General features: G+C 44.0%; 1 long non-coding RNA gene and 2 pseudogenes across 8 annotated transcripts in view; 2 read left to right on the forward strand and 1 right to left on the reverse strand.

Moving 5' to 3' along the window:
- Positions 1-14,915, forward strand: part of LOC147364604 (uncharacterized) — a 169,924-nt gene that overhangs the window by 34,750 nt on the left and 120,259 nt on the right. For 4 of the 8 annotated variants that reach the window (XR_015134756.1, XR_015134761.1, XR_015134757.1 and 1 more), the window contains exon 1: positions 12,066-12,492. This is a non-coding gene — a long non-coding RNA (uncharacterized LOC147364604). Of the gene's footprint in view, positions 1-3,433; positions 3,582-12,051; positions 12,493-14,915 lie in introns of those variants that run through there. The other 4 variants (XR_015134754.1, XR_015134758.1, XR_015134753.1 and 1 more) reach the window with 3 other exon arrangements.
- Positions 732-1,362, forward strand: LOC147364605 (NADH dehydrogenase [ubiquinone] 1 beta subcomplex subunit 8, mitochondrial pseudogene; annotated as a pseudogene).
- LOC147364606 (TLE family member 5-like) lies at positions 4,036-6,297 on the reverse strand (annotated as a pseudogene).

Raw genomic sequence — 14,915 nt, forward strand, 5'->3', positions numbered from 1 at the left:
AGAAGGACCTGAAGTGTCAGTGGAGGGGAAAGGAGGCAGAAAGATATATCTTCCCAGCCAGGGAAGGTTCTGAACAGGCCCAGGTGAGGGACCAGTATAGGTCTCTACAGCCATGTTCTTCCTCTGTGCTCTGAAAATGGGAGTTTCACATCCTTTCCAACTTATGTCTAAATCCCAAATCACATCAAGAACCATGCCTTCCCTCCCCTCACCCAACCATTCATTCAATCAGCCATCAAATCGTTCTGCCAAAACTTCACATTTCTCATTGGCCTGTCTCATAGAGCTCTTCCTCCATTTTTTTCCCCTCTTCTGGATGGTTTTCAACCTTGGATACATATTGGAATTACCTGGGGAGTACTTGATGCTTGACTTCCATCCCAGAGATTCTGATTTAAATGGTCTGAAATATGGCCTGGGTATCATGATTTTAAAAAGCTCTCCAAGTAATTCTAATGTACTTACAAGGTTTAGACTCATTAGTCTTAAAAATAATGTGATCAATGTTCCATCTAATTCATTAAAGGAAAGAGAGCACCGCTAATCATGTTCATTTGTTTGTCAGGAAAAAAAATAAAAAACTTGAATTAGAACCATAGGATTTTAAGTAGATATTTGGTTAGGATTGTTGTCTATAAAGAGTTTCCAGGGAAGATGAAGATGGCAGTGGCCAGGGGATGGTCCTGTGAGACTGAGGGCTATAGAGGGCAGGGTGAAATGCGGTATCTTTGGGAGCACGGACAGCTCCTACATCATGAAGGACGTGCTCCCAGGGTCCTACCCCAAGACCCTAGAAGAACAAGTAACCATAGCCAAGAAGTATAACATGCAGATGGAAGATGAGGAGCCCTGGCTGGATGATGGCATGGGATATGGCAACTACCTGAAGTTCCCTGACAGTTCACAGCAGGAGAGGGATCCATGGTGTGACTGGGACCACCCAGACCTGATGTTGAACTGGGGTGAACCAAGGCTCTGGGGCCTGGGTGTGTATATCAGAAAACGTATGGATGTATCCTCCATGCCCGTTTCTTGGAATCTCACATGTAAGCAGCTCCACAGCTTCACGGCCTTCATGACATTCATGTTTTGGGTGTGGGGAGAATTATACCACTCACCTGCCCATGTGTGGAACCAAAGCTGCATCCTTATACTGATTGGCAACTGGAAGCGGTCTGCAATCCCACCACAGAGTTGGAGCTGGTGGTTCATCTTGAGATCTGGGGAGGCTTTGTTCCCCGTAAGTGGCTCTCTCATCCCTGGAGATTGAACCTTAATAAAATTCCTAATGAAACTCAGTGCTGTGGAAGTAAAAAAGAAACAAAAAGAAAAAAGAGGTTCTACTTCAGTGTGGAGTTGTAGAAGCAAGTCCAGAAGGAGGCAGTATATTCACATACTGTGGTGGCATCATGGACTGAGTATTTGTGTCCCCTTAGAATTCATATATTGAAATTCTAACTCCCGATGTAATGGGAAAAGCAGGTGGGGCCTTTGGGAGGTAACCAGGTCATGAGGGTGTAGGCCTCATTCATGGGACCAGTGAGAGACCCCAGAGAGCTCTCTCTCTCTTTTTGCCCTGTGAAGATACAATGAGAAGATGGCAGTCTGCAACTTGGAAGAGGACTTTCTGTATCCATTTGATTTTAGTATCTCCTTATTGTTTAAGCCACCTGGTCTATAACACTTCTGTTTTAGCAGTTCAAGCTAAGACACGTTATGACAATTAATCAAGGAAGTTAGCATAAGGGAAGGCGAGGAGTTGTAAGCAAGCATTATCATGTTGGATTTATCAGGAGAATGCCTGCCCAGGCTTTTCTAAGAAATTTTATACAATTTAATCAGTTCATGGGCATGTGGACAAAGGATAGCTTAATGCACTGAACAGTGACAGGTAGTCCTAAGAGGAGTTGATCGCCTTCTTCAGATATCCAAAGGGTTGTGTCATAGAATGAAAATTAGATTCTTTGGAGCCAGAAGAAAGAATGAGGGTCAAAAAGGCAGTGCTTCATGGAAACATATATTCATTCAATATAAGGGGAACACTTGTCTTTTCAAAATGCTGTCAAGTAGTGAAGTGGGCAGCTTCAATGGGTAGAGAGATTCTTGACTCAGGAAATATTAAATCAAAGACTGAAAAATCTTTTATTGGTTATTCTGTTTGTGAGAGATGGGTATATGTGAGAGAGATGGTAGGAAGAGGCATGGTATCCACAAGACATTGCGATGTAAATGCTCATGTTTAAACATGTACATATGTGTAACACACATGTATAGAACTTAGACTTTCCTTTATTAAAAAAAAATAAACCTTGAAATGAGAAAAGAAAATGCAGCCAAGGTTGAGGCCTGGATCCCATGGAAATCAAGGCCTGTGTAAGAGTCTTTCTTTTCATCTTCATTTCTTACATTGCTTACTGTCACTTAGAAAAAGGGGCCTAGAATAGGGTCAGCAATCTGCCATGTACACACAGGGGAGGGGCTTGGGCCAGCCATCAAAAGACTGAGGCAGAGGGCCTTGTGGACTTGATACTCTCTGACCTTTCTGTTCTCCTGCTGCGCATGAACCCTGTTCTTCGACCCTCAGGTCTCTAAACAATCATGGTGCCTTTCTGTTGTGCACAGCTGACCCCTGCATTCACGGTGTCTGCTGCAGAATGCCATCCTAATGCTCTCATGTCCATTATTTTGTCCTCTCCTCTCCAACCTCCTTTCTACCAGATTCCCTCCCAAACTTTCCCGTCTGTTTAATCTCCAAATATAATGACCTGAGAAATTTATGTTAGTGTTTTGAATTGGCTCACTTATCCTTGGGAATCAAGAAAGTAAGTGGAGGTGTTCTTGGATATGTGTGGTGGATTTGGAGGGTAGAGGTTGCTGTGTGGACCTGCAGAGAACTTTTTTCTTGTCCTCAGTTCTAGGGCCAGGCAACCTGGAAGCCTATTTGCAAGGCTGCCAAATTTTGATTTAATTTATGGGTACTTAGATGAAAAGTGTTACCCTTCTTAGCCAGGTATTTCCTTCTTTTGTAAAACTGGGCAAGTTATAGACATTGTTCCAGTGATAATTTCTATGCACAATAACTACAAAAACATTTCTCATATAAAGTTCAGTTTTAGTGTGGAAGAGAAAGTAAGTGTGGCACATTTCCAAAGTAGCAGAAGGAATAGTTGCAGGAAGACCATCATCTGTTTCTTGTAATGAACACTCACCCGTACAACACCCAAGGGCCTTAGGGTTTCTTTAAGAATTTTATTTCAGTAGTGTGCTGTAAAAGAATAAAACTGGGAGCTTCTTTTTCTTGAAGTAAACATAGCAAGATTTTCTTCTGTCTGGGAAGACTTTTTTTTGGTCCGGGAAGATTAAGAAAATTTTTTTCCTGGTTTTTATTTTTATTGCATTTATTTATTTAAAGTACCTTCATCTTTATTCCTAGGTGGCGCAGTGGTAAAGAATCTGCCTGCCAATGCAGGAGAATCAAGAGACTCCGGTTTGATCCCTGGGTCAAGAAGATCCCCTGGAGGAGGGCATACTGACCCACTCCAGTGTTCTCGCCTGGAGAATCCCACGGACAGAGGAGCCTGGTGGGCTACAGTCCATAGGGTTACAAAAACATGACTTAGCAGCTGAACAACAACAACTTTATTTGGGAAGGGGAGAAAGGAAATTCTGGGTCATCACCTGCCCCACTCTGCTCCATGATCTAAACATGTTGTCCCCAATCCCTCTTTCTTTCTTGGGTGAGGGGAGAGAACCAGGTGGACGTGGGCATCGGGAAGTAGTGGAAGATGAGTGTGGAGGAGGGAGAGTCATGGGGACTCCAGTACAGCAGGGTCAGCCAACATTGTGGTTGCATGCAGTGCCAGGGTAGGAGGTGGGGTGTTCCAGGAGGGGCTCCAGGAGGATGTCAATTACACGTGTGTGAGTCCAGGAATTGCAGCGGGTGTTGACCTGCTAGACGTTTTGCTCCCTTCTAACCTGCCCTCCCATTTGCACTTCTAGATTGCAGCTTGCCTTATCTGTGGCCTGAGGAGGTATTCACCCTTTTAGGCTGCACGGGGAGAAGAGAGAGGCCAGGAGTCAAGGGTAGGAGCAAAGTCGGGGGTGGCACATTGGCAGGGCGAGGGCTGCAATAGGTGCTACCATAAATACTAGCAGAGTTTAGCCAGTCCTGAGCATGGAACAACAGATTGGTTCCAAATAGGAAAAGGATTACTTCAAGGCTGTATATTGTCACCCTGTTTACTTAACTTATATGCAGAGTACCTCATGAGAAACATTGGGCTGGAGGAAGCACAAGCTGTGATCAAGATTGCTGGGAGAAGTATCAATAACCTCAGATATACAGAAGACACCACCCTTATGGCAGAAAGTGAAGAAGAACTAAAGAGCCTCTTAATGAAAGTGAAAGAGGAGAGTGAAAAAGTTGGCTTAAAGCTCAACATTTAGAAAACTAAGATCATGGCATCCAGTCCCATCACTTCATGGCAAATAGATGGGGAAACAGTGGAAACAGTGGCAGACTTTATTTTTGGGGGCTCCAAAATCACTGCAGATGGTGATTGCAGCCATGAAATTAAAAGACGCTTACTCCTTGGAAGGAAAGTTATGACCAACCTAGATAGCATATTCGGAGAAGGCAATGGCACCCCACTCCAGTACTCTTGCCTGGAAAATCCCATGGATGGAGGAGCCTGGTAGGCTGCAGTCCATGGGGTCACTAAGAGTCGGACATGACTGAGTGACTTCACTTTCACTTTTCACTTTCATGCATTGGAGAAGGAAACGGCAACCTACTCCAGTGTTCTTGCCTGGAGAATCCCAGGGATGGGGGAGCCTGGTGGGCTGCCGTCTATGGGATCGAACAGAGTCGGACACGACTGAAGCGACTTAGCAGCAGCAGTAGCAGATAGCATATTAAAAAGCAGAGATTACTTTGTCAACAAAAGTCTGTCTAGTCAAGGCTATGGTTTTTCCAGTAGTCAGGTATGGATGTGAGAGTTGGACTATAAAGTAAGCTGAGTGCCGAAGAATTGATGCTTTTGAACTGTGGTGTTGGAGAAGACTCTTGAGAGTCCCTTGGACTCCAAGGAGATCAAACCAGTCCATCCTAAAGATCAGTTCTGGGTGTTCATTGGAAGGACTGATGTTGAAGCTGAAACTCCAATACTTTGGCCACCTAATGTGAAGAGCTGATTCATTAGAAAAGACCCTGATGCTGGGGAAGATTGAAGGCAGGAGGAGAAGGGGACAACAGAGGATGAGATGGTTGGATGGCATCACCGACTCAATGGATATGAGTTTGGGTGGACTCTGGGAGTTGCTGATGGACAGGGAGGCCTGGCATGCTGTGGTTCATGGGGTCACAAAGAGTTGGACACGACTAAGCGACTGAACTGAACTGAATGAGCATACCATGTCTTACGATGAACCTGGCTCTTTCTCCGTGTCTGTCTCCCTTTTGTCCCCTCCCCTCTGCATCTCAGCTGGCCACTCTCTGACTTCTCACCTGCCATCATCCTTCTGGTGGGTACCACCATCCTGCCCATTATTGTCTTCCTTGGAGAGGTGAACCAGGGAACACAGACAGGTAAAAAGAGGCCAGTGCCTGTGCTAAGTCCTAGCAGTGAAGGGGCTGTAGCTTCCCCAGGCAGTGGGATCAGGGCAGGGCGAGAGCCTGCAGCTGGGAAGCTGGAGGGCTTGTAGTTTCTGTCAGATGATGGAGTTCAGCTCAGGAACTGTAACCTGCTTATTAGCCCACTGGATGTTTCCTAAGAACTGCTGCTACTGCTCTGGGGAAAGGTAGGGTGGGTCCTGGCACTTATCCCATTCAGCCCCTTGAAGATTTCAGGTTGCTTGTGCATCTTGATGTTAAAGCTGCAGGATAAGCTGTGCTTAGTTCCTCAGTCATGTTCAACTCTTTTGTGACCCCATGGGCTGTAGCCCACCAGGCTCCTCTGTCCATGGGATTCTCCAGGCAAGAATAATGGAGTGGGAAGTCATTCCCTTCTCCAGGGGATCTTCCCGACCCAGGGACTGAACCCACATCTCCTACATTGGCAGGAGGATTCTTCACTACTGAGCCACCTAGGAGGCCCTGGGATATTCGTAGTACATCACATAATGATGCTGGGTCTCTGGCTTCTTGCCAGCCAGCTTGTCACATTTGAGTTTCAGACTATGGTACTGAGCCTGCAGCAGCTGAACCTCATGTTTGATGAGGTCGCAGGGGTCTGAGGTGGTGAATTTGAGTTGCTGGAGTGGGTGTGACCAGCTGGAATGCCTGCTTCGTGCTGACATCTTGTTAAGTCATGGTGGGGCCCAGGCTCCAACTGCTCAGGGCAACCTCACCTTTGTCTCCATAGCACGGGTCCGCAGCTCCCAGGGTCTTCGCTGCAGCCTCCTGTGCCTAGCCTCGCCTGCTTCCTGCTTTCTGTCTTTTTACATGTCTTATCCGAATTTTGTAAATTAGACTTCCCCTCCCCTAACAGCAGAAATGTGGGTAAGAATAGCAAACATCTGAGAAAGTGAGCTGCAACAGGTTTTACTTCCCCCGCCCTAATAAAGACTAGCAGTCTAACATAAGTTATAATTTCTTTCTCAACACTCTCAACCTCACCTCTAGAAATTTCATCTATAAAATTTTGCCTGGTTGATAGCTGGAAGAATATCCTTCCCCCACTCCCCCCCAACTAGCTCTCTCTCCCAATCTGGCCTCACTTTTGCCTTCACAGGCATTTCCCACAAATTTGAAAGGGGACTTACAGTGAGACGACAATGTCCCCAAATCACATTCTTTGAGGAGCATGGCTCCCAGAAAGAGTTACCACCCGAGGCTGTGTGTTTTTCTTGTGTTGTGTTCCTGGTTGGCCAGGCCACAGAGACTGGGCAGGAAAATGACCCACTGGCATATAGGTAGGCGGGTTCACTCCTGATTATGTAGAATAGAGCAGAGCTGTCTAACATTCACATATTTATGAATCACTGGGGATCTTGTTAAAATATAGATTCTAATTCAATAAGCTTCTGGGATAGGGGCCAAGAGCCTATGTTTTGATGTGTTTGTGGGGGAGAAGCGAACTCCATGTCTTTCTACTCGGGTCATCTTGGGCTCCTCCCCCTAGAGCCTGCAGTTCTAACATGCTCACAGCGATGCAGGTGCTGCTACTCTGTGGCACAGCACACCTCTCCTTGACCCCCTATTCTACTACCTTCTCATCAGAGAATTTTAGAACTGGAGGGAATCTTGAACATCTTGTTTCAGTTCAGTTTAGTTGCTCAATTGTGTCCAACTCTTTGCGACCCCATGAATCGCACCACGCCAGGCCTCCCTGTCCATCACCAACTCCTGGAGTTCACTCAGACTCACATCCATTGAGTCAGTGATGCCATCCAGCCATCTCATCCTCTGTCGTCCCCTTCTCCTCCTGCCCCCAATCCCTCCCAGCGTCAGAGTCTTTTCCAATGAGTCAACTCTTCACATGAGGTGGCCAAAGTACTGGAGTTTCAGCTTTAGCATCATACCTTCCAAAGAAATCCCAGGGCTGATCTCCTTCAGAATGGACTGGTTGGATCTCCTTGCAGTCCAAGGGACTCTCAAGAATCTTCTCCAACACCACAGTTCAAAAGCATCAATTCTTCGGCACTCAGCTTTCTTCACAGTCCAACTCTCACATCCATACATGACCACTGTAAAAACCATAGTCTTGACTAGATGGACTTTTGTTGGCAAAGTAATGTCTCTGCTTTTGAATATGCTATCTAGGTTGGTCATAACTTTCCTTCCAAGGAGTAAGCGTATTTTAATTTCATGGCTGCAGTCACAATCTGCAGTGATTTTGGAGCCCCAAAAAATAAAGTCTGACACTGTTTCCACTGTTTCCCCATCTATTTCCCATGAAGTGATGGGACCGGATGCCATGATCTTTGTTTTCTGAATGTTGAGCTTTAAGCCAACTTTTTCACTCTCCACTTTCACTTTCATCAAGAGGCTTTTTAGTTCCTCTTCACTTTCTGCCATAAGGGTGGTGTCATCTGCATATCTGAGGTTATTGATATTTCTCCTGGCAATCTTGATTCCAGCTTGTGCTTCTTCCAGCCCAGCATTTCTCATGATGTACTCTGCATAGAAGTTAAATAAGCAGGGTGACAATATACAGCCTTGACAAACTCCTTTTTCTATTTGGAACCAGTCTGTTGTTCCATGTCCAGTTCTAACTGTTGCTTCCTGACCTGCATATAGGTTTCTCAAGAGGCAGGTCGGGTGGTCTGGTATTCCCATCTTTTTCAGAATTTTCCACGGTTTATTGTGATCCACACAGTCAAAGGCTTTGGCATAGTCAATAAAGCAGAAATAGATGTTTTTCTGGAACTCTCTTGCTTTTTCGATTAACATCTTGTTTAGTCTACCCTAAAATACTGGCCTATGGAGTGGCCTCATCTGAACCACTGGGAGAACTTTACAAACTTAGACTCCCAGAGATTCTGATTCAGTTCTAGACATCTGTGTTCTTTCAAAGCTTCCTAGGTCAACTGGAGGAGAAAAAAGGCTTTGAACTATTAACTGTATCCTTTTATAAATAAGGAAACAGGTTGTGGGGTGATTACGTGACTTGTTCAATAAGACCCAGTTAGTGACAACATCGGGACCAGAACTTAGAGACCCTTTTAGCACACCACTCTGTTATTTCCTTTTTGGCTGCCCAAGGCAGTTGCTTGGGCTAAGAAAGGAAAGCAACTTTCCATTCTGAGTAAATGATTCTTAAATGTGAAATAAAAGCCAGGTTCAGTGTGGTTTACTGGGGTGCCATTTCACCCAGAACATTTTCCTCTGCTGGAGGCAAACCCAAAGAGGTCTAATGGGCATTTGTTTCCATCCTACTCTGGAAGGAAGTTGCATGGACAAGTGCACTGTAGAAATGGAAGTGGTTCACATCATATTCCCCTGGGAGATAATTTCATACTTTAAAAGGTTTTTGTTCCTAGGTGTTTTTGACACCCAATGAAAATATCACTGGTTTCAATGTAATCAGCAATCGTAAAGTTGACATTGTAATCCTTTCATCTTAGAACTTAAAGCTTTCTTGTTTATTTTCATTTCAGGTGCCATAGCTCCTGGATTGGGTTGCCTTTATCTGGTGTCTTTAATTTTTGGTGGGACACTGAAACTTGGCAGGAAGTCAACTTCTCCCTCCTTACTGAGCTGTGCCAATTCAGAGAGTAGAACTATGATTTGGGTTTTTCCTTCTCTCTGGGTAATTCCTGCTTTACTATTTTTGGTTCTTTCTTTTTGAGAAGAAAATAGCTCTGTTAATGTTAAAGGAAAGTATATACTAGTCTCATTCCACATAAACAGGCCTGTTGTCCAGTTGAGGGAGTTTCTATGTGTTACAAGGGTTTTCTCCGCAGTATCTGCATTTCCAAACTGGATCATCTCCTCTGCACTTACAGTGAGCTATCTCAGCTGGATAACTTCTCCTTCCATTCTGAAGCTACACGGGCTACTCTGACCATTAGAGACTCCAGCCTCTGGTCACCCCCTGAAGGACATCTTGTGAGCCATCCTTGGGTTTCTCTGCTAGAGACAAATCTGTTCTTGCCCTGTGAATGCTGCCTCTGCTGCTGCTGCTGCTGCTGCTGCTAAGTCGCTTCAGTCGTGTTCAACTCTGTGCGACCCCATAGACAGCAGCCCACCAGGCTCCCCCATCCCTGGGATTCTCCAGGCAAGAACACTGGAGTGGGGTGCCATTTCCTTCTCCAATGCATGAAAGTGAAAAGCAAAAGTGAAGTCGCTCAGTCGTGTTTTAGCGACCCCATGGACTGCAGCCCACCAGGCTCCTCCGTCCATGGGATTTTCCAGGCAAGAGTACTGGAATGGGGTGCCATTGCCTTCTCCCAAATGCTGCCTCTAGATAAAGAATAAACACAGAGACTTCTTCAAGTGAATTTTCTTTCTAAAGCAGCTTTTAAGCAAGTGACCTAAAATTAATTCTTGCTTAAGGACAGTGCAAACATTTTCAGGGCACTGACTTTCAGCAGGTGCCTTCATTATACTGTGGGCTTAGCTTGGACTAAGAATACATGGTTGAATGCCAGGCTCAGCTCCCCTCTGCATAGTCAGAGTCCTAGAAAGCTTCAAGCTTCCCATTCTTATAATGGGAATAATGTTACCTGGACTGTTTAAAATGGGAGGAGATATATAAAAGCACTTAGCAAGATGTACACCTTGAAACAAATATAAGGCAGTACTATTATCACCAAGAAATAATGTTCTACGTGTTATGTAGAATCATTGGCCTTATTCCCTGTTAGACTTTTTTTTTTTTATGTTTTTAAATTTTTATTCCTTTATTTCTCATGTGTTCCCCATCCTGAACCCTCCTCCCTCCTCCCTCCCCATACCATCCCTCTGGGTCGTCCCAGTGCACCAGCCCCAAGCATCCAGCATCGTGCATTGAACCTGGACTGGCATCTCGTTTCATACATGACATTTCACATGTTTCAATGCCATTCTCCCCAATCTTCCCACCCTCTCCCTCTCCCACAGAGTCCATAAGACTGTTCTATACATCAGTGTCTCTTTTGTTGTCTCATATACAGGGTTATCGTTACCATCTTTCTAAATTCCATATGTATGCGTTAGTATACTGTATTGGTGTTTTTCCTTCTGGCTTACTTCACTCTGTATAATAGGCTCCAGTTTCATCCACCTCATTAGAACTGATTCAAATGTATTCTTTTTAATGGCTGAGTAATACTCCATTGTGTATATGTACCACAGCTTTCTTATCCATTCATCTGCTGATGGACATCTAGGTTGCTTCCATGTCCTGGCTATTATAAACAGTGCTGCGATGAACATTGGGGTACACATGTCTCTTTCCCTTCTGGTTTCCTCAGTGTGTATGCCCAGCAGTGGGATTGCTGGATCATAAGGCAGTTCTATTTCCAGTTTTTTAAGGAATCTCCACACTGTTCTCCATAGTGGCTGTACTAGTTTGCATTCCCACCAACAGTGTAAGATAAAATATGATGTTGCAGCTATGTGGGGGTTGGGAAAATTCTCCACTCGGACCTCCTCCTTGGAAGCAGGGTTTAGCCCTTGCTAGTCGTCACAGCATCAGGCCCTATTTTCCAGGAACTGCTCCCAGCCAAGGCTACATGTGGCAGGGGTTTTAAGACATGGAAACACAGCTCCTCTGAAGGGCGATTTTGCCTGAGGAGTCTCCATCAGTTTGCTACAACTTTCCTGGAAGTGCACAGGGTTTCATACCTCCCTCCCTTCTCTCTCTCCTTTGAAGAAGTATGAACTTATTGTAGTTTGCTTGTCCTCCCTGCCTCTTCTTCCCCACCCACCCCCTCATTATTCTCTACTGGTGTTGCCGGTTTTAATCCCGTAAAACAAACTTCTTGCCTCCCTTAATCTCAATTTACTGTGTGCTTCTTTGAGACTTGGACTAATGCAGACTGTGAATTCAACTTTCTATGACTGTTCCAGAGCATTCAGAGCTATTAGTGACAATTTTGGGAAGCTTCCTTGGAGTAGGTCAGTTCTCCGATTCTACTCATTTCTTGGGCACAAGACTGGTTCTCATACAAGTGTCCTGCTTTGGCCCCAGCACTCTTTGGACACTAACTGCCTATGTGGCACTGGTAGGGACAGACCACTTACTCTTTAACCTCTCCACAGCCTCCTCTTCAGCCTGCCACTTCTCTCTTTAGTCCCTCATTTACAAAAGCCCTCATTTTGCCTTTTTTCACACACAGTAGTCCCTAATTTCCTCTATTAGAATGAATGAGCTTGTAATGGAGTTAAAAAAAAAAAATCAGTGATTTAAAAGAACAATGGTTTATTTCTCTATTACCCTGTGTGTCTGCCATGGCTTGATAGGAGGGCTCTGCTTGTCACAGTCACTTAGAGGTCACAGGCTAGCGCTGAAACAGGCTTCCTCTCAACATGTGCCACACCGATGATGGAGGCAGAGAAGAGCAGACTGTGGTACGAATACTTGCAATTACATGCTTTGTCCCGGAAGTGACGTAACTGATCTGTTTGCATTTCACTGGTCAAAGCAAGTCACGTGGCCCGTCCTAACTTCCTGGGGGCGACGTAAAGGGGAGCAAGTGAAACGCTTAACCCCACAGTTTCTCAGAAAAAATAGGTCTGAACGAACCCAAGTTTTTCGTTCGTGAACTCAATTGATGTCCCTGGAACCTTGGGAGAGTTAAATTCTCTGAACTGACAAAACTTTAAAGGAATGAAAGAAGTCCTTTCGGAAGCTGCCTGAGGAGAAGGGAAACACCGTCTTGATCAATCCTTGGGGACCTGCACTCTCAGAGATGGATGTAGAACGATTCTTTCTCTGGCCTTGGCTGAATGAGTCTGTTTACATAGCTTTTCTGACTCTTGCTTTTCCCTGTGGATGTGGAGAGGTTTCTAAGGGCCTCGGATTTAAAATGCCAAATACAGTGTGGATTGAATTTCAGTTCTCTTGGGTGAGTTGAGTAAAGGGTATTGCACATGGTACCTTAAGCAGATCAATTCAACAGAAAAATTAAGTCAGATGATTTTTTTTCATATGTGTGCGACATAATGGTTAAGTGAACTACAATGTCCATTTTCCCAGTGGCAATTTTTAGAAAATGAAAGATATAGAATATATGTATAAAGTTAGGTAGAGTCCTTCTTTTTAAGAGGGTAAGGGAATGTGTAGTGCAAAGGAGTGAAGCATCAATGAGAGAACTTTTGAACAAATTAGCTTGAAACAGTATAAAATTCTATCTGCCTCAAAATAAGACTTTAGGTCCCAGAGTTCACTTTCTCTGAACTATTACTCTAGTGTAGCATTCTTGTTCCTCTAAGTTTTAAGAAATTCATTGAAAAAATCTTATTTGTAGTCATGAGTCAGAGCGCACAGTAGGGGATATGTTAGTATTTCAGCACAGCTGGCAGCATGTTGCTCTCTAAAATGGGCTGGTAGCCCTTTTCTTGGCCACTGCTCATAGAACAATAACCAAATGTTCTATAAGAGGAGAACCGAGTTAGACTTCTGTGCATGGTATAAAGCAGCATTTTTTTCTGCCGCCCCTCCCCCGCCCCCTTTTTAAAAAATATGTGTCCTTGCCAAATTTTATTATGGGATGATGAAGTCTTAACAGTTCTTATTCAACCTGAAATTATCAGGAAAAGACCTGTGTTTGCCTAAGGAGAGACAGGGAGGACTGGTTTCATTCTGTTAATAGTCTGTTGCTGCTACTGCTGCTGCTAAGTCGCTTCAGTCGTGTCCGACTCTGTGCGACCCCATAGATGGCAGCCCACTAGGCTCCATCTTCCCTGGGATTCTCCAGGCAAGAACACTGGAGTGGGTTGCCATTTCCTTCTCCATTTCATGAAAAGTGAAAGTGAAGTCGCTCAGTCTTGTCCAACTCTTAGCGACCCCATGGGCTACAGCCTACCAGGCTCTTCTGTCCATGGGATTTTCCAGGCAAGAGTACTGGAGTGGGTTGCCATTGCCTTCTCTGCAATAGTCTGTAGGTATGAACAATTAGAAAACCTCTCTCAACAGCTATTTTTAGAAGTGCATTAGATCATCAGATAACAGCTTCTTAGGAGTCCTCTTGTTACATCTGAGTCTAGGGAGAGTTTGGATGAAGGTATGAACAGGTATTCACCCAGATCTGTTTGAGGATCAAAATTAGAGGGAGGTACTTGGTTCTAACATTATAAAAAGCACCCATTTTTTTTTTTTTTGTAAATTTATTTATTTTAATTGGTGGCTAAATGCTTTACAATATTGTAGTGGTTTTTGCCTTACATTGATATGAATCAGCCATGGGTGAACATGTGTCCCTCATCCTGAACCCCCCTCCCACCTTACTCCCCATCCCATTCCTCAGGGTCATCCCAGTGCACCAGCCCTGAGTGCCCTGTGTCATGCATAAAACCTGGATTGGCAATCTATTTCACATATGGAAATATACATGTTTCAATGCTATCTTTCAAATCATCTCACCTTCGCCTTCTCCCACAGAGTCCAAAGGTCTGTTCTTTACATCTGTGTCTCTTTTGCTGTCTCGCATATAGGGTTATTGTTATCATCTTTCTAAATTCCATATATATGTGTTTATATACTGCATTGGTGTTTTTCTTTCTGACTTACCTTACTCTGTATAATAGTCTCCAGTTTCATCCACCTCATTAGAACTGATTCAAATGCATTCTTTCTAATAGCTGAGTAATATTCCATTGTGTATACGTACCATAGCTTTCTTATCTATTCATCTGCCAATGGACATCTAGGTTGCTTCCATGTCCTAGCTATTGTAAACAGTGCTGCGATGAACATTGGGGTACACCTGTCTCTTTCAATTCAAAAGCACCCATTTTAAAATCAAAATATCTATAATTAATTTATGAGTCCCTATTTGAAAAGTAAATGAAGGTTCCCCAGACTTTTCTTAGAGAGTAACTTCTTTATTGAGTGTGATTTTTAATCCTCTAAGAGAGGATCAGGGTATGGAGAAGGCATCTTCTCAGTCTAGTTTGTCTCAAGATGGGACTTGGTGACACTGTTAGGAATCATACGATGTAATCTGCCAAAATAAAGTGCATCAGGCACAGAGGATACACCATAGTAACAGCTATAAATCATTAAATAGTTACTATATATAGCTCTACTATATAGAGGTACTTTACAGGCCTTATCTTGTTTAATTTACTGTCTAGTAACTGAGACCAGACATAGAAACCATCTGTGTGCACTTTAGGGTAGGAAGAATATGAAACAAGATAAAAAGAGAATAGCTTGTTATCACATGAGCCTGGAAGCTCAAATATAATTCCTCTGATATTAAAATCACCAATATGCCTATCTTTGTTTATGCTGATTTTTTTTTTTTTTCCTGTATGGCTGGAAGCT

This window comes from Bos grunniens, chromosome 10, assembly GCF_055505025.1.
Source record: "Bos grunniens cultivar Pamir isolate PY7600 chromosome 10, Bosgru_T2T1.0, whole genome shotgun sequence".
Taxonomy (NCBI): Eukaryota; Metazoa; Chordata; class Mammalia; order Artiodactyla; family Bovidae; genus Bos; species Bos grunniens.